At 39.3% G+C, this 18436-nt stretch overlaps 52 non-coding genes across 52 annotated transcripts; all 52 read right to left on the bottom strand.

The window, feature by feature from the left end:
* Positions 1–150: 150 nt before the first annotated feature.
* Positions 151–259, bottom strand: LOC149934667 (U6 spliceosomal RNA). Its single transcript, XR_016472520.1, has one exon. It is a non-coding gene; the product is annotated as a U6 spliceosomal RNA (small nuclear RNA).
* A 246-nt stretch (positions 260–505) lies between these two features.
* LOC149934666 (U6 spliceosomal RNA) lies at positions 506–614 on the bottom strand. The gene has a single exon (XR_016472518.1). It is a non-coding gene; the product is annotated as a U6 spliceosomal RNA (small nuclear RNA).
* A 246-nt stretch (positions 615–860) lies between these two features.
* LOC149934665 (U6 spliceosomal RNA) lies at positions 861–969 on the bottom strand. The gene has a single exon (XR_016472517.1). It is a non-coding gene; the product is annotated as a U6 spliceosomal RNA (small nuclear RNA).
* A 246-nt stretch (positions 970–1215) lies between these two features.
* LOC149934664 (U6 spliceosomal RNA) lies at positions 1216–1324 on the bottom strand. The gene has a single exon (XR_016472516.1). It is a non-coding gene; the product is annotated as a U6 spliceosomal RNA (small nuclear RNA).
* A 246-nt stretch (positions 1325–1570) lies between these two features.
* On the bottom strand, positions 1571–1679 carry LOC149934663 (U6 spliceosomal RNA). Its single transcript, XR_016472515.1, has one exon. It is a non-coding gene; the product is annotated as a U6 spliceosomal RNA (small nuclear RNA).
* Positions 1680–1925: 246 nt separating this feature from the next.
* LOC149934662 (U6 spliceosomal RNA) lies at positions 1926–2034 on the bottom strand. The gene has a single exon (XR_016472514.1). It is a non-coding gene; the product is annotated as a U6 spliceosomal RNA (small nuclear RNA).
* A 246-nt stretch (positions 2035–2280) lies between these two features.
* Positions 2281–2389, bottom strand: LOC149934661 (U6 spliceosomal RNA). Its single transcript, XR_016472512.1, has one exon. It is a non-coding gene; the product is annotated as a U6 spliceosomal RNA (small nuclear RNA).
* A 246-nt stretch (positions 2390–2635) lies between these two features.
* On the bottom strand, positions 2636–2744 carry LOC149934660 (U6 spliceosomal RNA). The gene has a single exon (XR_016472511.1). It is a non-coding gene; the product is annotated as a U6 spliceosomal RNA (small nuclear RNA).
* Positions 2745–2990: 246 nt separating this feature from the next.
* Positions 2991–3099, bottom strand: LOC149934659 (U6 spliceosomal RNA). The gene has a single exon (XR_016472510.1). It is a non-coding gene; the product is annotated as a U6 spliceosomal RNA (small nuclear RNA).
* Positions 3100–3345: 246 nt separating this feature from the next.
* LOC149934658 (U6 spliceosomal RNA) lies at positions 3346–3454 on the bottom strand. The gene has a single exon (XR_016472509.1). It is a non-coding gene; the product is annotated as a U6 spliceosomal RNA (small nuclear RNA).
* Positions 3455–3700: 246 nt separating this feature from the next.
* LOC149934657 (U6 spliceosomal RNA) lies at positions 3701–3809 on the bottom strand. The gene has a single exon (XR_016472647.1). It is a non-coding gene; the product is annotated as a U6 spliceosomal RNA (small nuclear RNA).
* A 246-nt stretch (positions 3810–4055) lies between these two features.
* LOC149934656 (U6 spliceosomal RNA) lies at positions 4056–4164 on the bottom strand. Its single transcript, XR_016472508.1, has one exon. It is a non-coding gene; the product is annotated as a U6 spliceosomal RNA (small nuclear RNA).
* A 246-nt stretch (positions 4165–4410) lies between these two features.
* LOC149934655 (U6 spliceosomal RNA) lies at positions 4411–4519 on the bottom strand. The gene has a single exon (XR_016472506.1). It is a non-coding gene; the product is annotated as a U6 spliceosomal RNA (small nuclear RNA).
* A 246-nt stretch (positions 4520–4765) lies between these two features.
* LOC149934654 (U6 spliceosomal RNA) lies at positions 4766–4874 on the bottom strand. The gene has a single exon (XR_016472690.1). It is a non-coding gene; the product is annotated as a U6 spliceosomal RNA (small nuclear RNA).
* A 246-nt stretch (positions 4875–5120) lies between these two features.
* Positions 5121–5229, bottom strand: LOC149934653 (U6 spliceosomal RNA). Its single transcript, XR_016472505.1, has one exon. It is a non-coding gene; the product is annotated as a U6 spliceosomal RNA (small nuclear RNA).
* Positions 5230–5475: 246 nt separating this feature from the next.
* On the bottom strand, positions 5476–5584 carry LOC149934652 (U6 spliceosomal RNA). The gene has a single exon (XR_016472702.1). It is a non-coding gene; the product is annotated as a U6 spliceosomal RNA (small nuclear RNA).
* A 246-nt stretch (positions 5585–5830) lies between these two features.
* Positions 5831–5939, bottom strand: LOC149934651 (U6 spliceosomal RNA). The gene has a single exon (XR_016472504.1). It is a non-coding gene; the product is annotated as a U6 spliceosomal RNA (small nuclear RNA).
* A 246-nt stretch (positions 5940–6185) lies between these two features.
* Positions 6186–6294, bottom strand: LOC149934650 (U6 spliceosomal RNA). The gene has a single exon (XR_016472503.1). It is a non-coding gene; the product is annotated as a U6 spliceosomal RNA (small nuclear RNA).
* Positions 6295–6540: 246 nt separating this feature from the next.
* Positions 6541–6649, bottom strand: LOC149934649 (U6 spliceosomal RNA). Its single transcript, XR_016472701.1, has one exon. It is a non-coding gene; the product is annotated as a U6 spliceosomal RNA (small nuclear RNA).
* A 246-nt stretch (positions 6650–6895) lies between these two features.
* On the bottom strand, positions 6896–7004 carry LOC149934648 (U6 spliceosomal RNA). The gene has a single exon (XR_016472502.1). It is a non-coding gene; the product is annotated as a U6 spliceosomal RNA (small nuclear RNA).
* A 246-nt stretch (positions 7005–7250) lies between these two features.
* LOC149934647 (U6 spliceosomal RNA) lies at positions 7251–7359 on the bottom strand. The gene has a single exon (XR_016472501.1). It is a non-coding gene; the product is annotated as a U6 spliceosomal RNA (small nuclear RNA).
* Positions 7360–7605: 246 nt separating this feature from the next.
* On the bottom strand, positions 7606–7714 carry LOC149934646 (U6 spliceosomal RNA). The gene has a single exon (XR_016472500.1). It is a non-coding gene; the product is annotated as a U6 spliceosomal RNA (small nuclear RNA).
* Positions 7715–7960: 246 nt separating this feature from the next.
* On the bottom strand, positions 7961–8069 carry LOC149934645 (U6 spliceosomal RNA). Its single transcript, XR_016472700.1, has one exon. It is a non-coding gene; the product is annotated as a U6 spliceosomal RNA (small nuclear RNA).
* Positions 8070–8315: 246 nt separating this feature from the next.
* On the bottom strand, positions 8316–8424 carry LOC149934644 (U6 spliceosomal RNA). The gene has a single exon (XR_016472499.1). It is a non-coding gene; the product is annotated as a U6 spliceosomal RNA (small nuclear RNA).
* Positions 8425–8670: 246 nt separating this feature from the next.
* Positions 8671–8779, bottom strand: LOC149934643 (U6 spliceosomal RNA). The gene has a single exon (XR_016472498.1). It is a non-coding gene; the product is annotated as a U6 spliceosomal RNA (small nuclear RNA).
* A 246-nt stretch (positions 8780–9025) lies between these two features.
* LOC149934642 (U6 spliceosomal RNA) lies at positions 9026–9134 on the bottom strand. Its single transcript, XR_016472497.1, has one exon. It is a non-coding gene; the product is annotated as a U6 spliceosomal RNA (small nuclear RNA).
* A 246-nt stretch (positions 9135–9380) lies between these two features.
* On the bottom strand, positions 9381–9489 carry LOC149934641 (U6 spliceosomal RNA). The gene has a single exon (XR_016472495.1). It is a non-coding gene; the product is annotated as a U6 spliceosomal RNA (small nuclear RNA).
* Positions 9490–9735: 246 nt separating this feature from the next.
* Positions 9736–9844, bottom strand: LOC149934640 (U6 spliceosomal RNA). Its single transcript, XR_016472494.1, has one exon. It is a non-coding gene; the product is annotated as a U6 spliceosomal RNA (small nuclear RNA).
* A 245-nt stretch (positions 9845–10089) lies between these two features.
* Positions 10090–10198, bottom strand: LOC149934639 (U6 spliceosomal RNA). The gene has a single exon (XR_016472493.1). It is a non-coding gene; the product is annotated as a U6 spliceosomal RNA (small nuclear RNA).
* A 246-nt stretch (positions 10199–10444) lies between these two features.
* Positions 10445–10553, bottom strand: LOC149934638 (U6 spliceosomal RNA). Its single transcript, XR_016472492.1, has one exon. It is a non-coding gene; the product is annotated as a U6 spliceosomal RNA (small nuclear RNA).
* A 246-nt stretch (positions 10554–10799) lies between these two features.
* On the bottom strand, positions 10800–10908 carry LOC149934637 (U6 spliceosomal RNA). Its single transcript, XR_016472491.1, has one exon. It is a non-coding gene; the product is annotated as a U6 spliceosomal RNA (small nuclear RNA).
* Positions 10909–11154: 246 nt separating this feature from the next.
* Positions 11155–11263, bottom strand: LOC149934636 (U6 spliceosomal RNA). The gene has a single exon (XR_016472490.1). It is a non-coding gene; the product is annotated as a U6 spliceosomal RNA (small nuclear RNA).
* Positions 11264–11509: 246 nt separating this feature from the next.
* LOC149934635 (U6 spliceosomal RNA) lies at positions 11510–11618 on the bottom strand. Its single transcript, XR_016472489.1, has one exon. It is a non-coding gene; the product is annotated as a U6 spliceosomal RNA (small nuclear RNA).
* A 246-nt stretch (positions 11619–11864) lies between these two features.
* Positions 11865–11973, bottom strand: LOC149934634 (U6 spliceosomal RNA). Its single transcript, XR_016472488.1, has one exon. It is a non-coding gene; the product is annotated as a U6 spliceosomal RNA (small nuclear RNA).
* A 246-nt stretch (positions 11974–12219) lies between these two features.
* LOC149934633 (U6 spliceosomal RNA) lies at positions 12220–12328 on the bottom strand. The gene has a single exon (XR_016472689.1). It is a non-coding gene; the product is annotated as a U6 spliceosomal RNA (small nuclear RNA).
* Positions 12329–12574: 246 nt separating this feature from the next.
* LOC149934632 (U6 spliceosomal RNA) lies at positions 12575–12683 on the bottom strand. The gene has a single exon (XR_016472487.1). It is a non-coding gene; the product is annotated as a U6 spliceosomal RNA (small nuclear RNA).
* A 246-nt stretch (positions 12684–12929) lies between these two features.
* On the bottom strand, positions 12930–13038 carry LOC149934631 (U6 spliceosomal RNA). The gene has a single exon (XR_016472648.1). It is a non-coding gene; the product is annotated as a U6 spliceosomal RNA (small nuclear RNA).
* Positions 13039–13284: 246 nt separating this feature from the next.
* On the bottom strand, positions 13285–13393 carry LOC149934630 (U6 spliceosomal RNA). The gene has a single exon (XR_016472486.1). It is a non-coding gene; the product is annotated as a U6 spliceosomal RNA (small nuclear RNA).
* A 246-nt stretch (positions 13394–13639) lies between these two features.
* LOC149934629 (U6 spliceosomal RNA) lies at positions 13640–13748 on the bottom strand. The gene has a single exon (XR_016472484.1). It is a non-coding gene; the product is annotated as a U6 spliceosomal RNA (small nuclear RNA).
* Positions 13749–13994: 246 nt separating this feature from the next.
* On the bottom strand, positions 13995–14103 carry LOC149934628 (U6 spliceosomal RNA). The gene has a single exon (XR_016472483.1). It is a non-coding gene; the product is annotated as a U6 spliceosomal RNA (small nuclear RNA).
* Positions 14104–14349: 246 nt separating this feature from the next.
* On the bottom strand, positions 14350–14458 carry LOC149934627 (U6 spliceosomal RNA). Its single transcript, XR_016472686.1, has one exon. It is a non-coding gene; the product is annotated as a U6 spliceosomal RNA (small nuclear RNA).
* A 246-nt stretch (positions 14459–14704) lies between these two features.
* LOC149934626 (U6 spliceosomal RNA) lies at positions 14705–14813 on the bottom strand. Its single transcript, XR_016472482.1, has one exon. It is a non-coding gene; the product is annotated as a U6 spliceosomal RNA (small nuclear RNA).
* A 246-nt stretch (positions 14814–15059) lies between these two features.
* LOC149934625 (U6 spliceosomal RNA) lies at positions 15060–15168 on the bottom strand. The gene has a single exon (XR_016472481.1). It is a non-coding gene; the product is annotated as a U6 spliceosomal RNA (small nuclear RNA).
* Positions 15169–15414: 246 nt separating this feature from the next.
* Positions 15415–15523, bottom strand: LOC149934624 (U6 spliceosomal RNA). The gene has a single exon (XR_016472688.1). It is a non-coding gene; the product is annotated as a U6 spliceosomal RNA (small nuclear RNA).
* A 246-nt stretch (positions 15524–15769) lies between these two features.
* Positions 15770–15878, bottom strand: LOC149934623 (U6 spliceosomal RNA). The gene has a single exon (XR_016472480.1). It is a non-coding gene; the product is annotated as a U6 spliceosomal RNA (small nuclear RNA).
* A 246-nt stretch (positions 15879–16124) lies between these two features.
* Positions 16125–16233, bottom strand: LOC149934622 (U6 spliceosomal RNA). The gene has a single exon (XR_016472479.1). It is a non-coding gene; the product is annotated as a U6 spliceosomal RNA (small nuclear RNA).
* A 246-nt stretch (positions 16234–16479) lies between these two features.
* LOC149934621 (U6 spliceosomal RNA) lies at positions 16480–16588 on the bottom strand. The gene has a single exon (XR_016472683.1). It is a non-coding gene; the product is annotated as a U6 spliceosomal RNA (small nuclear RNA).
* Positions 16589–16834: 246 nt separating this feature from the next.
* Positions 16835–16943, bottom strand: LOC149934620 (U6 spliceosomal RNA). Its single transcript, XR_016472478.1, has one exon. It is a non-coding gene; the product is annotated as a U6 spliceosomal RNA (small nuclear RNA).
* Positions 16944–17189: 246 nt separating this feature from the next.
* On the bottom strand, positions 17190–17298 carry LOC149934619 (U6 spliceosomal RNA). The gene has a single exon (XR_016472477.1). It is a non-coding gene; the product is annotated as a U6 spliceosomal RNA (small nuclear RNA).
* Positions 17299–17544: 246 nt separating this feature from the next.
* Positions 17545–17653, bottom strand: LOC149934618 (U6 spliceosomal RNA). Its single transcript, XR_016472476.1, has one exon. It is a non-coding gene; the product is annotated as a U6 spliceosomal RNA (small nuclear RNA).
* Positions 17654–17899: 246 nt separating this feature from the next.
* Positions 17900–18008, bottom strand: LOC149934617 (U6 spliceosomal RNA). The gene has a single exon (XR_016472687.1). It is a non-coding gene; the product is annotated as a U6 spliceosomal RNA (small nuclear RNA).
* A 246-nt stretch (positions 18009–18254) lies between these two features.
* On the bottom strand, positions 18255–18363 carry LOC149934616 (U6 spliceosomal RNA). Its single transcript, XR_016472475.1, has one exon. It is a non-coding gene; the product is annotated as a U6 spliceosomal RNA (small nuclear RNA).
* Between the last annotated feature and the right edge of the window lie 73 nt (positions 18364–18436).

The following is an 18436-nucleotide window of genomic DNA, read 5'->3' as shown; positions in this document are numbered from 1 at the left end:
GCGCGTTTTTCGCCCAATATTTTTTAAACGGTTTCTTTCTTACCACGCTGGTTTTAATATCATCTTAAATTTAAATAATATCTAACGAGTAAAAAATTAATAATCCCGTCGTTTCCCTAATACGAAATTTAACCAAGTAGGGGGCGACGAAAAAATTTGGAACGCTTCACGATTTTGCGTGTCATCCTTGCGCAGGGGCCATGCTAATCTTCTCTGTATCGTTCCAATTTTAGTAAATGTCAGATTCCGAAGAATCGACACACTCGCTAGGGGCCCACTCCGCTTATATAGCCCCATTTTCGATTTAGTCACTTTACCCTATATGACCTCGGAAATTAAGAAAACTCTCAATCGCGCGCGTTTTTCGCCCAATATTTTTTAAACGGTTTCTTTCTTACCACGCTGGTTTTAATATCATCTTAAATTTAAATAATATCTAACGAGTAAAAAATTAATAATCCCGTCGTTTCCCTAATACGAAATTTAACCAAGTAGGGGGCGACGAAAAAATTTGGAACGCTTCACGATTTTGCGTGTCATCCTTGCGCAGGGGCCATGCTAATCTTCTCTGTATCGTTCCAATTTTAGTAAATGTCAGATTCCGAAGAATCGACACACTCGCTAGGGGCCCACTCCGCTTATATAGCCCCATTTTCGATTTAGTCACTTTACCCTAAATGACCTCGGAAATTAAGAAAACTCTCAATCGCGCGCGTTTTTCGCCCAATATTTTTTAAACGGTTTCTTTCTTACCACGCTGGTTTTAATATCATCTTAAATTTAAATAATATCTAACGAGTAAAAAAATAATAATCCCGTCGTTTCCCTAATACGAAATTTAACCAAGTAGGGGGCGACGAAAAAATTTGGAACGCTTCACGATTTTGCGTGTCATCCTTGCGCAGGGGCCATGCTAATCTTCTCTGTATCGTTCCAATTTTAGTAAATGTCAGATTCCGAAGAATCGACACACTCGCTAGGGGCCCACTCCGCTTATATAGCCCCATTTTCGATTTAGTCACTTTACCCTATATGACCTCGTAAATTAAGAAAACTCTCAATCGCGCGCGTTTTTCGACCAATATTTTTTAAACGGTTTCTTTCTTACCACGCTGGTTTTAATATCATCTTAAATTTAAATAATATCTAACGAGTAAAAAATTAATAATCCCGTCGTTTCCCTAATACGAAATTTAACCAAGTAGGGGGCGACGAAAAAATTTGGAACGCTTCACGATTTTGCGTGTCATCCTTGCGCAGGGGCCATGCTAATCTTCTCTGTATCGTTCCAATTTTAGTAAATGTCAGATTCCGAAGAATCGACACACTCGCTAGGGGCCCACTCCGCTTACATAGCCCCTTTTTCGATTTAGTCACTTTACCCTCTATGTTCTCGGAAATTAAGAAAACTCTCAATCGCGCGCGTTTTTCGCCCAATAATTTTTAAACGGTTTCTTTCTTACCACGCTGGTTTTAATATCATCTTAAATTTAAATAATATCTAACGAGTAAAAAATTAATAATCCCGTCGTTTCCCTAATACGAAATTTAACCAAGTAGGGGGCGACGAAAAAATTTGGAACGCTTCACGATTTTGCGTGTCATCCTTGCGCAGGGGCCATGCTAATCTTCTCTGTATCGTTCCAATTTTAGTAAATGTCAGATTCCGAAGAATCGACACACTCGCTAGGGGCCCACTCCGCTTATATAGCCCCATTTTCGATTTAGTCACTTTACCCTATATGACCTCGGAAATTAAGAAAACTCTCAATCGCGCGCGTTTTTCGCCCAATATTTTTTAAACGGTTTCTTTCTTACCACGCTGGTTTTAATATCATCTTAAATTTAAATAATATCTAACGAGTAAAAAATTAATAATCCCGTCGTTTCCCTAATACGAAATTTAACCAAGTAGGGGGCGACTAAAAAATTTGGAACGCTTCACGATTTTGCGTGTCATCCTTGCGCAGGGGCCATGCTAATCTTCTCTGTATCGTTCCAATTTTAGTAAATGTCAGATTCCGAAGAATCGACACACTCGCTAGGGGCCCACTCCGCTTACATAGCCCCTTTTTCGATTTAGTCACTTTACCCTCTATGTTCTCGGAAATTAAGAAAACTCTCAATCGCGCGCGTTTTTCGCCCAATAATTTTTAAACGGTTTCTTTCTTACCACGCTGGTTTTAATATCATCTTAAATTTAAATAATATCTAACGAGTAAAAAATTAATAATCCCGTCGTTTCCCTAATACGAAATTTAACCAAGTAGGGGGCGACGAAAAAATTTGGAACGCTTCACGATTTTGCGTGTCATCCTTGCGCAGGGGCCATGCTAATCTTCTCTGTATCGTTCCAATTTTAGTAAATGTCAGATTCCGAAGAATCGACACACTCGCTAGGGGCCCACTCCGCTTATATAGCCCCATTTTCGATTTAGTCACTTTACCCTATATGACCTCGGAAATTAAGAAAACTCTCAATCGCGCGCGTTTTTCGCCCAATATTTTTTAAACGGTTTCTTTCTTACCACGCTGGTTTTAATATCATCTTAAATTTAAATAATATCTAACGAGTAAAAAATTAATAATCCCGTCGTTTCCCTAATACGAAATTTAACCAAGTAGGGGGCGACGAAAAAATTTGGAACGCTTCACGATTTTGCGTGTCATCCTTGCGCAGGGGCCATGCTAATCTTCTCTGTATCGTTCCAATTTTAGTAAATGTCAGATTCCGAAGAATCGACACACTCGCTAGGGGCCCACTCCGCTTACATAGCCCCTTTTTCGATTTAGTCACTTTACCCTCTATGTTCTCGGAAATTAAGAAAACTCTCAATCGCGCGCGTTTTTCGCCCAATAATTTTTAAACGGTTTCTTTCTTACCACGCTGGTTTTAATATCATCTTAAATTTAAATAATATCTAACGAGTAAAAAATTAATAATCCCGTCGTTTCCCTAATACGAAATTTAACCAAGTAGGGGGCGACGAAAAAATTTGGAACGCTTCACGATTTTGCGTGTCATCCTTGCGCAGGGGCCATGCTAATCTTCTCTGTATCGTTCCAATTTTAGTAAATGTCAGATTCCGAAGAATCGACACACTCGCTAGGGGCCCACTCCGCTTATATAGCCCCATTTTCGATTTAGTCACTTTACCCTATATGACCTCGTAAATTAAGAAAACTCTCAATCGCGCGCGTTTTTCGCCCAATATTTTTTAAACGGATTCTTTCTTACCACGCTGGTTTTAATATCATCTTAAATTTAAATAATATCTAACGAGTAAAAAATTAATAATCCCGTCGTTTCCCTAATACGAAATTTAACCAAGTAGGGGGCGACGAAAAAATTTGGAACGCTTCACGATTTTGCGTGTCATCCTTGCGCAGGGGCCATGCTAATCTTCTCTGTATCGTTCCAATTTTAGTAAATGTCAGATTCCGAAGAATCGACACACTCGCTAGGGGCCCACTCCGCTTACATAGCCCCTTTTTCGATTTAGTCACTTTACCCTCTATGTTCTCGGAAATTAAGAAAACTCTCAATCGCGCGCGTTTTTCGCCCAATAATTTTTAAACGGTTTCTTTCTTACCACGCTGGTTTTAATATCATCTTAAATTTAAATAATATCTAACGAGTAAAAAATTAATAATCCCGTCGTTTCCCTAATACGAAATTTAACCAAGTAGGGGGCGACGAAAAAATTTGGAACGCTTCACGATTTTGCGTGTCATCCTTGCGCAGGGGCCATGCTAATCTTCTCTGTATCGTTCCAATTTTAGTAAATGTCAGATTCAGAAGAATCGACACACTCGCTAGGGGCCCACTCCGCTTATATAGCCCCATTTTCGATTTAGTCACTTTACCCTATATGACCTCGTAAATTAAGAAAACTCTCAATCGCGCGCGTTTTTCGCCCAATATTTTTTAAACGGTTTCTTTCTTACCACGCTGGTTTTAATATCATCTTAAATTTAAATAATATCTAACGAGTAAAAAATTAATAATCCCGTCGTTTCCCTAATACGAAATTTAACCAAGTAGGGGGCGACGAAAAAATTTGGAACGCTTCACGATTTTGCGTGTCATCCTTGCGCAGGGGCCATGCTAATCTTCTCTGTATCGTTCCAATTTTAGTAAATGTCAGATTCCGAAGAATCGACACACTCGCTAGGGGCCCACTCCGCTTACATAGCCCCTTTTTCGATTTAGTCACTTTACCCTCTATGTTCTCGGAAATTAAGAAAACTCTCAATCGCGCGCGTTTTTCGCCCAATAATTTTTAAACGGTTTCTTTCTTACCACGCTGGTTTTAATATCATCTTAAATTTAAATAATATCTAACGAGTAAAAAATTAATAATCCCGTCGTTTCCCTAATACGAAATTTAACCAAGTAGGGGGCGACGAAAAAATTTGGAACGCTTCACGATTTTGCGTGTCATCCTTGCGCAGGGGCCATGCTAATCTTCTCTGTATCGTTCCAATTTTAGTAAATGTCAGATTCCGAAGAATCGACACACTCGCTAGGGGCCCACTCCGCTTATATAGCCCCATTTTCGATTTAGTCACTTTACCCTATATGACCTCGTAAATTAAGAAAACTCTCAATCGCGCGCGTTTTTCGCCCAATATTTTTTAAACGGTTTCTTTCTTACCACGCTGGTTTTAATATCATCTTAAATTTAAATAATATCTAACGAGTAAAAAATTAATAATCCCGTCGTTTCCCTAATACGAAATTTAACCAAGTAGGGGGCGACGAAAAAATTTGGAACGCTTCACGATTTTGCGTGTCATCCTTGCGCAGGGGCCATGCTAATCTTCTCTGTACCGTTCCAATTTTAGTAAATGTCAGATTCCGAAGAATCGACACACTCGCTAGGGGCCCACTCCGCTTATATAGCCCCATTTTCGATTTAGTCACTTTACCCTATATGACCTCGGAAATTAAGAAAACTCTCAATCGCGCGCGTTTTTTGCCCAATATTTTTTAAACGGTTTCTTTCTTACCACGCTGGTTTTAATATCATCTTAAATTTAAATAATATCTAACGAGTAAAAAATTAATAATCCCGTCGTTTCCCTAATACGAAATTTAACCAAGTAGGGGGCGACGAAAAAATTTGGAACGCTTCACGATTTTGCGTGTCATCCTTGCGCAGGGGCCATGCTAATCTTCTCTGTATCGTTCCAATTTTAGTAAATGTCAGATTCCGAAGAATCGACACACTCGCTAGGGGCCCACTCCGCTTATATAGCCCCATTTTCGATTTAGTCACTTTACCCTATATGACCTCGGAAATTAAGAAAACTCTCAATCGCGCGCGTTTTTCGCCCAATATTTTTTAAACGGTTTCTTTCTTACCACGTTGGTTTTAATATCATCTTAAATTTAAATAATATCTAACGAGTAAAAAATTAATAATCCCGTCGTTTCCCTAATACGAAATTTAACCAAGTAGGGGGTGACGAAAAAATTTGGAACGCTTCACGATTTTGCGTGTCATCCTTGCGCATGGGCCATGCTAATCTTCTCTGTATCATTCCAATTTTAGTAAATGTCAGATTCCGAAGAATCGACACACTCGCTAGGGGCCCACTCCGCTTATATAGCCCCATTTTCGATTTAGTCACTTTACCCTATATGACCTCGTAAATTAAGAAAACTCTCAATCGCGCGCGTTTTTCGCCCAATATTTTTTAAACGGTTTCTTTCTTACCACGCTGGTTTTAATATCATCTTAAATTTAAATAATATCTAACGAGTAAAAAATTAATAATCCCGTCGTTTCCCTAATACGAAATTTAACCAAGTAGGGGGCGACGAAAAAATTTGGAACGCTTCACGATTTTGCGTGTCATCCTTGCGCAGGGGCCATGCTAATCTTCTCTGTATCGTTCCAATTTTAGTAAATGTCAGATTCCGAAGAATCGACACACTCGCTAGGGGCCCACTCCGCTTATATAGCCCCATTTTCGATTTAGTCACTTTACCCTATATGACCTCGGAAATTAAGAAAACTCTCAATCGCGCGCGTTTTTTGCCCAATATTTTTTAAACGGTTTCTTTCTTACCACGCTGGTTTTAATATCATCTTAAATTTAAATAATATCTAACGAGTAAAAAATTAATAATCCCGTCGTTTCCCTAATACGAAATTTAACCAAGTAGGGGGCGACGAAAAAATTTGGAACGCTTCACGATTTTGCGTGTCATCCTTGCGCAGGGGCCATGCTAATCTTCTCTGTATCGTTCCAATTTTAGTAAATGTCAGATTCCGAAGAATCGACACACTCGCTAGGGGCCCACTCCGCTTATATAGCCCCATTTTCGATTTAGTCACTTTACCCTATATGACCTCGGAAATTAAGAAAACTCTCAATCGCGCGCGTTTTTCGCCCAATATTTTTTAAACGGTTTCTTTCTTACCACGTTGGTTTTAATATCATCTTAAATTTAAATAATATCTAACGAGTAAAAAATTAATAATCCCGTCGTTTCCCTAATACGAAATTTAACCAAGTAGGGGGTGACGAAAAAATTTGGAACGCTTCACGATTTTGCGTGTCATCCTTGCGCATGGGCCATGCTAATCTTCTCTGTATCATTCCAATTTTAGTAAATGTCAGATTCCGAAGAATCGACACACTCGCTAGGGGCCCACTCCGCTTATATAGCCCCATTTTCGATTTAGTCACTTTACCCTATATGACCTCGTAAATTAAGAAAACTCTCAATCGCGCGCGTTTTTCGCCCAATATTTTTTAAACGGTTTCTTTCTTACCACGCTGGTTTTAATATCATCTTAAATTTAAATAATATCTAACGAGTAAAAAATTAATAATCCCGTCGTTTCCCTAATACGAAATTTAACCAAGTAGGGGGCGACGAAAAAATTTGGAACGCTTCACGATTTTGCGTGTCATCCTTGCGCAGGGGCCATGCTAATCTTCTCTGTATCGTTCCAATTTTAGTAAATGTCAGATTCCGAAGAATCGACACACTCGCTAGGGGCCCACTCCGTTTATATAGCCCCATTTTCGATTTAGTCACTTTACCCTATATGACCTCGTAAATTAAGAAAACTCTCAATCGCGCGCGTTTTTCGCCCAATATTTTTTAAACGGTTTCTTTCTTACCACGCTGGTTTTAATATCATCTTAAATTTAAATAATATCTAACGAGTAAAAAATTAATAATCCCGTCGTTTCCCTAATACGAAATTTAACCAAGTAGGGGGCGACGAAAAAATTTGGAACGCTTCACGATTTTGCGTGTCATCCTTGCGCAGGGGCCATGCTAATCTTCTCTGTATCGTTCCAATTTTAGTAAATGTCAGATTCCGAAGAATCGACACACTCGCTAGGGGCCCACTCCGCTTATATAGCCCCATTTTCGATTTAGTCACTTTACCCTATATGACCTCGGAAATTAAGAAAACTCTCAATCAAGCGCGTTTTTTGCCCAATATTTTTTAAACGGTTTCTTTCTTACCACGCTGGTTTTAATATCATCTTAAATTTAAATAATATCTAACGAGTAAAAAATTAATAATCCCGTCGTTTCCCTAATACGAAATTTAACCAAGTAGGGGGCGACGAAAAAATTTGGAACGCTTCACGATTTTGCGTGTCATCCTTGCGCAGGGGCCATGCTAATCTTCTCTGTATCGTTCCAATTTTAGTAAATGTCAGATTCCGAAGAATCGACACACTCGCTAGGGGCTCACTCCGCTTATATAGCCCCATTTTCGATTTAGTCACTTTACCCTATATGACCTCGGAAATTAAGAAAACTCTCAATCGCGCGCGTTTTTCGCCCAATATTTTTTAAACGGTTTCTTTCTTACCACGTTGGTTTTAATATCATCTTAAATTTAAATAATATCTAACGAGTAAAAAATTAATAATCCCGTCGTTTCCCTAATACGAAATTTAACCAAGTAGGGGGCGACGAAAAAATTTGGAACGCTTCACGATTTTGCGTGTCATCCTTGCGCATGGGCCATGCTAATCTTCTCTGTATCATTCCAATTTTAGTAAATGTCAGATTCCGAAGAATCGACACACTCGCTAGGGGCCCACTCCGCTTATATAGCCCCATTTTCGATTTAGTCACTTTACCCTATATGACCTCGTAAATTAAGAAAACTCTCAATCGCGCGCGTTTTTCGCCCAATATTTTTTAAACGGATTCTTTCTTACCACGCTGGTTTTAATATCATCTTAAATTTAAATAATATCTAACGAGTAAAAAATTAATAATCCCGTCGTTTCCCTAATACGAAATTTAACCAAGTAGGGGGCGACGAAAAAATTTGGAACGCTTCACGATTTTGCGTGTCATCCTTGCGCAGGGGCCATGCTAATCTTCTCTGTATCGTTCCAATTTTAGTAAATGTCAGATTCCGAAGAATCGACACACTCGCTAGGGGCCCACTCCGCTTACATAGCCCCTTTTTCGATTTAGTCACTTTACCCTCTATGTTCTCGGAAATTAAGAAAACTCTCAATCGCGCGCGTTTTTCGCCCAATAATTTTTAAACGGTTTCTTTCTTACCACGCTGGTTTTAATATCATCTTAAATTTAAATAATATCTAACGAGTAAAAAATTAATAATCCCGTCGTTTCCCTAATACGAAATTTAACCAAGTAGGGGGCGACGAAAAAATTTGGAACGCTTCACGATTTTGCGTGTCATCCTTGCGCAGGGGCCATGCTAATCTTCTCTGTATCGTTCCAATTTTAGTAAATGTCAGATTCCGAAGAATCGACACACTCGCTAGGGGCCCACTCCGCTTATATAGCCCCATTTTCGATTTAGTCACTTTACCCTATATGACCTCGTAAATTAAGAAAACTCTCAATCGCGCGCGTTTTTCGCCCAATATTTTTTAAACGGATTCTTTCTTACCACGCTGGTTTTAATATCATCTTAAATTTAAATAATATCTAACGAGTAAAAAATTAATAATCCCGTCGTTTCCCTAATACGAAATTTAACCAAGTAGGGGGCGACGAAAAAATTTGGAACGCTTCACGATTTTGCGTGTCATCCTTGCGCAGGGGCCATGCTAATCTTCTCTGTATCGTTCCAATTTTAGTAAATGTCAGATTCCGAAGAATCGACACACTCGCTAGGGGCCCACTCCGCTTACATAGCCCCTTTTTCGATTTAGTCACTTTACCCTCTATGTTCTCGGAAATTAAGAAAACTCTCAATCGCGCGCGTTTTTCGCCCAATAATTTTTAAACGGTTTCTTTCTTACCACGCTGGTTTTAATATCATCTTAAATTTAAATAATATCTAACGAGTAAAAAATTAATAATCCCGTCGTTTCCCTAATACGAAATTTAACCAAGTAGGGGGCGACGAAAAAATTTGGAACGCTTCACGATTTTGCGTGTCATCCTTGCGCAGGGGCCATGCTAATCTTCTCTGTATCGTTCCAATTTTAGTAAATGTCAGATTCCGAAGAATCGACACACTCGCTAGGGGCCCACTCCGCTTATATAGCCCCATTTTCGATTTAGTCACTTTACCCTATATGACCTCGTAAATTAAGAAAACTCTCAATCGCGCGCGTTTTTCGCCCAATATTTTTTAAACGGTTTCTTTCTTACCACGCTGGTTTTAATATCATCTTAAATTTAAATAATATCTAACGAGTAAAAAATTAATAATCCCGTCGTTTCCCTAATACGAAATTTAACCAAGTAGGGGGCGACGAAAAAATTTGGAACGCTTCACGATTTTGCGTGTCATCCTTGCGCAGGGGCCATGCTAATCTTCTCTGTATCGTTCCAATTTTAGTAAATGTCAGATTCCGAAGAATCGACACACTCGCTAGGGGCCCACTCCGCTTATATAGCCCCATTTTCGATTTAGTCACTTTACCCTATATGACCTCGGAAATTAAGAAAACTCTCAATCGCGCGCGTTTTTCGCCCAATATTTTTTAAACGGTTTCTTTCTTACCACGCTGGTTTTAATATCATCTTAAATTTAAATAATATCTAACGAGTAAAAAATTAATAATCCCGTCGTTTCCCTAATACGAAATTTAACCAAGTAGGGGCGACGAAAAAATTTGGAACGCTTCACGATTTTGCGTGTCATCCTTGCGCAGGGGCCATGCTAATCTTCTCTGTATCGTTCCAATTTTAGTAAATGTCAGATTCCGAAGAATCGACACACTCGCTAGGGGCCCACTCCGCTTATATAGCCCCATTTTCGATTTAGTCACTTTACCCTATATGACCTCGGAAATTAAGAAAACTCTCAATCGCGCGCGTTTTTCGCCCAATATTTTTTAAACGGTTTCTTTCTTACCACGCTGGTTTTAATATCATCTTAAATTTAAATAATATCTAACGAGTAAAAAATTAATAATCCCGTCGTTTCCCTAATACGAAATTTAACCAAGTAGGGGGCGACGAAAAAATTTGGAACGCTTCACGATTTTGCGTGTCATCCTTGCGCAGGGGCCATGCTAATCTTCTCTGTATCGTTCCAATTTTAGTAAATGTCAGATTCCGAAGAATCGACACACTCGCTAGGGGCCCATTCCGCTTATATAGCCCCATTTTCGATTTAGTCACTTTACCCTATATGACCTCGGAAATTAAGAAAACTCTCAATCGCGCGCGTTTTTCGCCCAATATTTTTTAAACGGTTTCTTTCTTACCACGCTGGTTTTAATATCATCTTAAATTTAAATAATATCTAACGAGTAAAAAATTAATAATCCCGTCGTTTCCCTAATACGAAATTTAACCAAGTAGGGGGCGACGAAAAAATTTGGAACGCTTCACGATTTTGCGTGTCATCCTTGCGCAGGGGCCATGCTAATCTTCTCTGTATCGTTCCAATTTTAGTAAATGTCAGATTCCGAAGAATCGACACACTCGCTAGGGGCCCACTCCGCTTACATAGCCCCTTTTTCGATTTAGTCACTTTACCCTCTATGTTCTCGGAAATTAAGAAAACTCTCAATCGCGCGCGTTTTTCGCCCAATAATTTTTAAACGGTTTCTTTCTTACCACGCTGGTTTTAATATCATCTTAAATTTAAATAATATCTAACGAGTAAAAAATTAATAATCCCGTCGTTTCCCTAATACGAAATTTAACCAAGTAGGGGGCGACGAAAAAATTTGGAACGCTTCACGATTTTGCGTGTCATCCTTGCGCAGGGGCCATGCTAATCTTCTCTGTATCGTTCCAATTTTAGTAAATGTCAGATTCCGAAGAATCGACACACTCGCTAGGGGCCCGTTCCGCTTATATAGCCCCATTTTCGATTTAGTCACTTTACCCTATATGACCTCGGAAATTAAGAAAACTCTCAATCGCGCGCGTTTTTCGCCCAATATTTTTTAAACGGTTTCTTTCTTACCACGCTGGTTTTAATATCATCTTAAATTTAAATAATATCTAACGAGTAAAAAATTAATAATCCCGTCGTTTCCCTAATACGAAATTTAACCAAGTAGGGGGCGACGAAAAAATTTGGAACGCTTCACGATTTTGCGTGTCATCCTTGCGCAGGGGCCATGCTAATCTTCTCTGTATCGTTCCAATTTTAGTAAATGTCAGATTCCGAAGAATCGACACACTCGCTAGGGGCCCACTCCGCTTACATAGCCCCTTTTTCGATTTAGTCACTTTACCCTCTATGTTCTCGGAAATTAAGAAAACTCTCAATCGCGCGCGTTTTTCGCCCAATAATTTTTAAACGGTTTCTTTCTTACCACGCTGGTTTTAATATCATCTTAAATTTAAATAATATCTAACGAGTAAAAAATTAATAATCCCGTCGTTTCCCTAATACGAAATTTAACCAAGTAGGGGGCGACGAAAAAATTTGGAACGCTTCACGATTTTGCGTGTCATCCTTGCGCAGGGGCCATGCTAATCTTCTCTGTATCGTTCCAATTTTAGTAAATGTCAGATTCCGAAGAATCGACACACTCGCTAGGGGCCCGTTCCGCTTATATAGCCCCATTTTCGATTTAGTCACTTTACCCTATATGACCTCGGAAATTAAGAAAACTCTCAATCGCGCGCGTTTTTCGCCCAATATTTTTTAAACGGTTTCTTTCTTACCACGCTGGTTTTAATATCATCTTAAATTTAAATAATATCTAACGAGTAAAAAATTAATAATCCCGTCGTTTCCCTAATACGAAATTTAACCAAGTAGGGGGCGACGAAAAAATTTGGAACGCTTCACGATTTTGCGTGTCATCCTTGCGCAGGGGCCATGCTAATCTTCTCTGTATCGTTCCATTTTTAGTAAATGTCAGATTCCGAAGAATCGACACACTCGCTAGGGGCCCACTCCGCTTATATAGCCCCATTTTCGATTTAGTCACTTTACCCTATATGACCTCGGAAATTAAGAAAACTCTCAATCGCGCGCGTTTTTCGCCCAATATTTTTTAAACGGTTTCTTTCTTACCACGCTGGTTTTAATATCATCTTAAATTTAAATAATATCTAACGAGTAAAAAATTAATAATCCCGTCGTTTCCCTAATACGAAATTTAACCAAGTAGGGGGCGACGAAAAAATTTGGAACGCTTCACGATTTTGCGTGTCATCCTTGCGCAGGGGCCATGCTAATCTTCTCTGTATCGTTCCAATTTTAGTAAATGTCAGATTCCGAAGAATCGACACACTCGCTAGGGGCCCACTCCGCTTATATAGCCCCATTTTCGATTTAGTCACTTTACCCTTTATGACCTCGGAAATTAAGAAAACTCTCAATCGCGCGCGTTTTTCGCCCAATATTTTTTAAACGGTTTCTTTCTTACCACGTTGGTTTTAATATCATCTTAAATTTAAATAATATCTAACGAGTAAAAAATTAATAATCCCGTCGTTTCCCTAATACGAAATTTAACCAAGTAGGGGGCGACGAAAAAATTGGGAACGCTTCACGATTTTGCGTGTCATCCTTGCGCAGGGGCCATGCTAATCTTCTCTGTATCGTTCCAATTTTAGTAAATGTCAGATTCCGAAGAATCGACACACTCGCTAGGGGCCCACTCCGCTTATATAGCCCCATTTTCGATTTAGTCACTTTACCCTATATGACCTCGGAAATTAAGAAAACTCTCAATCGCGCGCGTTTTTCGCCCAATATTTTTTAAACGGTTTCTTTCTTACCACGCTGGTTTTAATATCATCTTAAATTTAAATAATATCTAACGAGTAAAAAATTAATAATCCCGTCGTTTCCCTAATACGAAATTTAACCAAGTAGGGGGCGACGAAAAAATTTGGAACGCTTCACGATTTTGCGTGTCATCCTTGCGCAGGGGCCATGCTAATCTTCTCTGTATCGTTCCAATTTTAGTAAATGTCAGATTCCGAAGAATCGACACACTCGCTAGGGGCCCACTCCGCTTATATAGCCCCATTTTCGATTTAGTCACTTTACCCTTTATGACCTCGGAAATTAAGAAAACTCTCAATCGCGCGCGTTTTTCGCCCAATATTTTTTAAACGGTTTCTTTCTTACCACGTTGGTTTTAATATCATCTTAAATTTAAATAATATCTAACGAGTAAAAAATTAATAATCCCGTCGTTTCCCTAATACGAAATTTAACCAAGTAGGGGGCGACGAAAAAATTTGGAACGCTTCACGATTTTGCGTGTCATCCTTGCGCAGGGGCCATGCTAATCTTCTCTGTATCGTTCCAATTTTAGTAAATGTCAGATTCCGAAGAATCGACACACTCGCTAGGGGCCCACTCCGCTTATATAGCCCCATTTTCGATTTAGTCACTTTACCCTATATGACCTCGGAAATTAAGAAAACTCTCAATCGCGCGCGTTTTTCGCCCAATATTTTTTAAACGGTTTCTTTCTTACCACGCTGGTTTTAATATCATCTTAAATTTAAATAATATCTAACGAGTAAAAAATTAATAATCCCGTCGTTTCCCTAATACGAAATTTAACCAAGTAGGGGGCGACGAAAAAATTTGGAACGCTTCACGATTTTGCGTGTCATCCTTGCGCAGGGGCCATGCTAATCTTCTCTGTATCGTTCCAATTTTAGTAAATGTCAGATTCCGAAGAATCGACACACTCGCTAGGGGCCCACTCCGCTTATATAGCCCCATTTTCGATTTAGTCACTTTACCCTATATGACCTCGGAAATTAAGAAAACTCTCAATCGCGCGCGTTTTTCGCCCAATATTTTTTAAACGGTTTCTTTCTTACCACGTTGGTTTTAATATCATCTTAAATTTAAATAATATCTAACGAGTAAAAAATTAATAATCCCGTCGTTTCCCTAATACGAAATTTAACCAAGTAGGGGGCGACGAAAAAATTTGGAACGCTTCACGATTTTGCGTGTCATCCTTGCGCAGGGGCCATGCTAATCATCTCTGTATCGTTCCAATTTTAGTAAATGTCAGATTCCGAAGAATCGACACACTCGCTAGGGGCCCACTCCGCTTATATAGCCCCATTTTCGATTTAGTCACTTTACCCTATATGACCTCGGAAATTAAGAAAACTCTCAATCGCGCGCGTTTTTCGCCCAATATTTTTTAAACGGTTTCTTTCTTACCACGCTGGTTTTAATATCATCTTAAATTTAAATAATATCTAACGAGTAAAAAATTAATAATCCCGTCGTTTCCCTAATACGAAATTTAACCAAGTAGGGGGCGACGAAAAAATTTGGAACGCTTCACGATTTTGCGTGTCATCCTTGCGCAGGGGCCATGCTAATCTTCTCTGTATCGTTCCAATTTTAGTAAATGTCAGATTCCGAAGAATCGACACACTCGCTAGGGGCCCACTCCGCTTATATAGCCCCATTTTCGATTTAGTCACTTTACCCTATATGACCTCGGAAATTAAGAAAACTCTCAATCGCGCGCGTTTTTCGCCCAATATTTTTTAAACGGTTTCTTTCTTACCACGCTGGTTTTAATATCATCTTAAATTTAAATAATATCTAACGAGTAAAAAATTAATAATCCCGTCGTTTCCCTAATACGAAATTTAACCAAGTAGGGGGCGACGAAAAAATTTGGAACGCTTCACGATTTTGCGTGTCATCCTTGCGCAGGGGCCATGCTAATCTTCTCTGTATCGTTCCAATTTTAGTAAATGTCAGATTCCGAAGAATCGACACACGCGCTAGGGGCCCACTCCGCTTATATAGCCCCATTTTCGATTTAGTCACTTTACCCTATATGACCTCGGAAATTAAGAAAACTCTCAATCGCGCGCGTTTTTCGCCCAATATTTTTTAAACGGTTTCTTTCTTACCACGCTGGTTTTAATATCATCTTAAATTTAAATAATATCTAACGAGTAAAAAATTAATAATCCCGTCGTTTCCCTAATACGAAATTTAACCAAGTAGGGGGCGACGAAAAAATTTGGAACGCTTCACGATTTTGCGTGTCATCCTTGCGCAGGGGCCATGCTAATCTTCTCTGTATCGTTCCATTTTTAGTAAATGTCAGATTCCGAAGAATCGACACACTCGCTAGGGGCCCACTCCGCTTATATAGCCCCATTTTCGATTTAGTCACTTTACCCTATATGACCTCGGAAATTAAGAAAACTCTCAATCGCGCGCGTTTTTCGCCCAATATTTTTTAAACGGTTTCTTTCTTACCACGCTGGTTTTAATATCATCTTAAATTTAAATAATATCTAACGAGTAAAAAATTAATAATCCCGTCGTTTCCCTAATACGAAATTTAACCAAGTAGGGGGCGACGAAAAAATTTGGAACGCTTCACGATTTTGCGTGTCATCCTTGCGCAGGGGCCATGCTAATCTTCTCTGTATCGTTCCAATTTTAGTAAATGTCAGATTCCGAAGAATCGACACACTCGCTAGGGGCCCACTCCGCTTATATAGCCCCATTTTCGATTTAGTCACTTTACCCTTTATGAACTCGGAAATTAAGAAAACTCTCAATCGCGCGCGTTTTTCGCCCAATATTTTTTAAACGGTTTCTTTCTTACCACGTTGGTTTTAATATCATCTTAAATTTAAATAATATCTAACGAGTAAAAAATTAATAATCCCGTCGTTTCCCTAATACGAAATTTAACCAAGTAGGGGGCGACGAAAAAATTTGGAACGCTTCACGATTTTGCGTGTCATCCTTGCGCAGGGGCCATGCTAATCTTCTCTGTATCGTTCCAATTTTAGTAAATGTCAGATTCCGAAGAATCGACACACTCGCTAGGGGCCCACTCCGCTTATATAGCCCCATTTTCGATTTAGTCACTTTACCCTATATGACCTCGGAAATTAAGAAAACTCTCAATCGCGCGCGTTTTTCGCCCAATATTTTTTAAACGGTTTCTTTCTTACCACGCTGGTTTTAATATCATCTTAAATTTAAATAATATCTAACGAGTAAAAAATTAATAATCCCGTCGTTTCCCTAATACGAAATTTAACCAAGTAGGGGGCGACGAAAAAATTTGGAACGCTTTACGATTTTGCGTGTCATCCTTGCGCAGGGGCCATGCTAATCTTCTCTGTATCGTTCCAATTTTAGTAAATGTCAGATTCCGAAGAATCGACACACTCGCTAGGGGCCCACTCCGCTTATATAGCCCCATTTTCGATTTAGTCACTTTACCCTATATGACCTCGGAAATTAAGAAAACTCTCAATCGCGCGCGTTTTTCGCCCAATATTTTTTAAACGGTTTCTTTCTTACCACGCTGGTTTTAATATCATCTTAAATTTAAATAATATCTAACGAGTAAAAAATTAATAATCCCGTCGTTTCCCTAATACGAAATTTAACCAAGTAGGGGGCGACGAAAAAATTTGGAACGCTTCACGATTTTGCGTGTCATCCTTGCGCAGGGGCCATGCTAATCTTCTCTGTATCGTTCCAATTTTAGTAAATGTCAGATTCCGAAGAATCGACACACTCGCTAGGGGCCCACTCCGCTTATATAGCCCCATTTTCGATTTAGTCACTTTACCCTATATGACCTCGGAAATTAAGAAAACTCTCAATCGCGCGCGTTTTTCGCCCAATATTTTTTAAACGGTTTCTTTCTTACCACGCTGGTTTTAATATCATCTTAAATTTAAATAATATCTAACGAGTAAAAAATTAATAATCCCGTCGTTTCCCTAATACGAAATTTAACCAAGTAGGGGGCGACGAAAAAATTTGGAACGCTTCACGATTTTGCGTGTCATCCTTGCGCAGGGGCCATGCTAATCTTCTCTGTATCGTTCCAATTTTAGTAAATGTCAGATTCCGAAGAATCGACACACTCGCTAGGGGCCCACTCCGCTTATATAGCCCCATTTTCGATTTAGTCACTTTACCCTATATGACCTCGGAAATTAAGAAAACTCTCAATCGCGCGCGTTTTTCGCCCAATATTTTTTAAACGGTTTCTTTCTTACCACGCTGGTTTTAATATCATCTTAAATTTAAATAATATCTAACGAGTAAAAAATTAATAATCCCGTCGTTTCCCTAATACGAAATTTAACCAAGTAGGGGGCGACGAAAAAATTTGGAACGCTTCACGATTTTGCGTGTCATCCTTGCGCAGGGGCCATGCTAATCTTCTCTGTATCGTTCCAATTTTAGTAAATGTCAGATTCCGAAGAATCGACACACGCGCTAGGGGCCCACTCCGCTTATATAGCCCCATTTTCGATTTAGTCACTTTACCCTATATGACCTCGGAAATTAAGAAAACTCTCAATCGCGCGCGTTTTTCGCCCAATATTTTTTAAACGGTTTCTTTCTTACCACGCTAATTTTAATATCATCTTAAATTTAAATAATATCTAACGAGTAAAAAATTAATAATCCCGTCGTTTCCCTAATACGAAATTTAACCAAGTAGGGGGCGACGAAAAAATTTGGAACGCTTCACGATTTTGCGTGTCATCCTTGCGCAGGGGCCATGCTAATCTTCTCTGTATCGTTCCATTTTTAGTAAATGTCAGATTCCGAAGAATCGACACACTCGCTAGGGGCCCACTCCGCTTATATAGCCCCATTTTCGAATTAGTCACTTTACCCTATATGACCTCGGAAATTAAGAAAACTCTCAATCGCGCGCGTTTTTCGCCCAATATTTTTTAAACGGTTTCTTTCTTACCACGCTGGTTTTAATATCATCTTAAATTTAAATAATATCTAGCGAGTAAAAAATTAATAATCCCGTCGTTTCCCTAATACGAAATTTAACCAAGTAGGGGGCGACGAAAAAATTTGGAACGCTTCACGATTTTGCGTGTCATCCTTGCGCAGGGGCCATGCTAATCTTCTCTGTATCGTTCCAATTTTAGTAAATGTCAGATTCCGAAGAATCGACACACTCGCTAGGGGCCCACTCCGCTTATATAGCCCCATTTTCGATTTAGTCACTTTACCCTATATGACCTCGG

This window comes from Leiobunum rupestre, chromosome 7, assembly GCF_980474605.1.
Source record: "Leiobunum rupestre chromosome 7, qqLeiRupe1.1.hap1, whole genome shotgun sequence".
Taxonomy (NCBI): Eukaryota; Metazoa; Arthropoda; class Arachnida; order Opiliones; family Sclerosomatidae; genus Leiobunum; species Leiobunum rupestre.
The sequence above is the reverse complement of the archived record's forward strand: the minus strand, read 5'-3'. Positions and strand labels throughout refer to the sequence as shown.